Source organism: Salvelinus sp. IW2-2015, unplaced genomic scaffold (genome assembly GCF_002910315.2).
Source record: "Salvelinus sp. IW2-2015 unplaced genomic scaffold, ASM291031v2 Un_scaffold6963, whole genome shotgun sequence".
NCBI lineage: Eukaryota > Metazoa > Chordata > Actinopteri > Salmoniformes > Salmonidae > Salvelinus > Salvelinus sp. IW2-2015.
In genome coordinates, this window is record NW_019948224.1 from 21,437 (window position 1) to 24,537 (window position 3,101).

Here is a 3,101-nt window from a genome sequence, read left to right on the forward strand (position 1 = left end):
TATAGTATGGTGATTACAATTATTAAACGAAGTGATTGGAGATTACTCAGGTTGCAAGGTGGGTTTTTAATTCGATACTGTGAGTTCCTGTGAGTTCCTGTGAGTTCCTGTGAGTTCCTGTGAGTTCCTGAGTTCCGCCGAAGACAAATGCATATTTACTGAACTCACCGAACGCAATGAAGACTGATTAGGTGTTGGGAAAAACAGGAAGTGCAAACAACACATGCATATGGTGAAACGCAAGCATTGGCTTTGTGTGTGTGTTTGTGTATGTGTTGTTTGTGTGTGTGTCTGTGTATGTGTGTGTGTGTGTCTGTGGCATTGGAGCTATTTTAACCATGCCTCCAGACAGCAGTCTGAGAGCTGCACACTGCTCTTCACACTGTAATTATTGAGTGCACACAAGAGCGTATGGAGCGAGGGAGGGAGGGAGGGACAGGAGGGAGGAGGGGAGGGAGCGAGAGATGGAAGGGAGGGGGAGGGAGGAGGGAGGGAGGGAGGAGGAGGGACAGGGAGGAGGAGGGGAGGACAGGGAGGGAGGGAGGGAGGAGGGAGGGAGAGGGAGGGAGGAGGGAGGGGAGGGAGGGAGGGAGGGAGGCAGGGAGGGAGGGAGGGAGGGAGGGAGGAGGGGTGTTTACAGGGGATACAGAGTATACCAACCAACCAAACTTGTCATAAGGCGTACTACCACTCGACGACTTCAACAAATGAGTCCGAGTGCTCATTAAACCCTGTGTGTCCAGAAGGACAGACGCTGTTACACCCTTGGCTATGTCATCACACCCTCGGTTATTCCACACACCCTTGTTATTACAACACACGTTGGTTACCAACACCTTGGCTATACCTCACACCCTCGGTTATTACCACACCACCTTGGTTATTACAACACACCCTTGGTTATACAACACACCCTTGGCTATTACCACACACCTCGGTTATTCACACACCTTGCTATTACAACACACCCTTGGTTATTACACACACCTTGTTACTACAACACCCCTGGTATTACCACACACCCTGGTTATTACAACACACCCTTGGCTATTACCCAACACCCTTGGTTATTACAACACACCCTTGGTTAATTACACACACACCCTTGGCTATTACAACACACCCTCGGCTATTACCACACACCTTGTTATTACAAGACACCCTCGGCTATTACCACACACCCTGACTTGTATACAAACACCCTTGGTTATACCACACACTTGGTTATTTAAAGCTGCCCTTGTATCAACACACCCTTGGTTATTACAACACACCCGGTATTACAACACCCTCGGTATTACAACACACCCTCGTAATACAAACACACCCTCGGCTTATTAAAACAACACCACACCTTGGTATTACAACACACCCTAGTTATTACAACACACCCTCGGCTATTACAACACACCTTGGTATTACAACACACCCTCGTTATTACAACACACCCCTGCTTTACAAACACTTGGTTATTACCACACACCCTTGGCTATTACAACACACTCCTTGGTTATTAACCATACACCTCGTTTATTACAACACACCCTTGGTTATTTACAACACACCCTTGGTTATTACCACACACCGCTGTGGTTATTCCCACACAACCCTTGGCTATTACAACACACCCTCGGCTATTACCACACACCTCGCTATTACATCACACCCTCGGTTATTACAACCACCCTCGGTTATTACAACACACCCTTGGTTGTGTGGATTACTGTCTCGTGGAACTATTCCTGTACACCATCTGTCACTGCTCCTCTTCTCCTCCGCTCTTCTCCTCCGCTCCTGTCCTCCGCCCCTTCTCCTCCCGCGTCTCTTCGTGTCTCTCGGTGTCGGCATTAAAGTTTCAGGTGGCATGGGCCGAGGGCCTGATGTGTCTGCTGTGTGTGGCTGCTGTTTAACACGGGTCTGGCTCGTAGGACGCCGCACTCTGTCACAGCTGGAAGGCAGCCATGGGCAACAGCATGTTAGAGACATTGGACTCCCGGTCTCCTGGTGCCGCTGTGGAAGATACAAGTGTTCAATTAGTGCCACGGGGACGCAGGTACACGCTAACATTGGCAGCTAACATAGCACGGGGACGCAGGTACACGCTAACATTGGCAGCTAACATAGCACGGTGACGCAGGTACACGCTAACATTGGCAGCTAACATAGCACGGGGACGCAGGTACATGCTAACATTGGCAGCTAACATAGCACGGGGATGCAGGTACACGCTAACATTGGCAGCTAACATAGCACGGGGATGCAGGGGACGCTTGTTTCTGCTGTGACGATTAGAACTTCTCCAACCCAAAAATCCTGGATAGATGGCAGCATTCACACCAACTGAAAGCGTGAACCACGGTATTTAATCACAGCAAGGTGGTTAAGGTAGGTAACAACACCTTGGCCACGCTGACCCTCAACACAGGGGCCCCACAAGGGTGTGTGCTCAGCCCCCTTCTGTACTCCCTGTTCACCCATGACTGCGTGGCCACGCACGTCTCCAAATCAAGTTTTCCAATGACTCAACCGTAGTAGGCCTGATTACCAACAATGACGAGACAGCCAACAGGGAGGAGGTGAGGGCCCTGGCYSYGTGGTGCCAGGAAAATAACCTCTCTCACAACATTAACAAAATGAAGGAGCTGATTGTGGACTTCAGGAGACAGAAAAAGGAGCAGGCCCTCATCCACTTCGACAGGGCAGCAGAGAGGGTGAAAAGCTTCAAGTTCCTCGGCGTGCACATCACAGACAACCCCTCCTCCTCTCCTTCCTCTCAGCCTCTCCTCCTCTCAGCCTCTCCTCTTCTCCTCCTCTAAGGCCTTCTCCTCCTCTCCTCCTCTCCTCCTCTCAAGCCCTCCTCCTCTCCTCCTCTTCAAGCCTCTCCTTCCTCTCAGCACCTCTCCTTCCTGTCCTCCTCTCTCCTCTCAGCTCTCTTCCTCTCAGGGCCTCTCCTCCTCTCCTCCTCTTCCTCCTTCCGCCTCGTCAGCCTCTCCTCCTCTCCTCCTCTCCTCCTCTCCAGCCCTCCTCCATTAAGCCTTCTCCGCCTCTCAGCCTCTCCTCCCTCTCAGCCTCTCCTCCTCTCAGCCTCTTCAGCCTCTCCT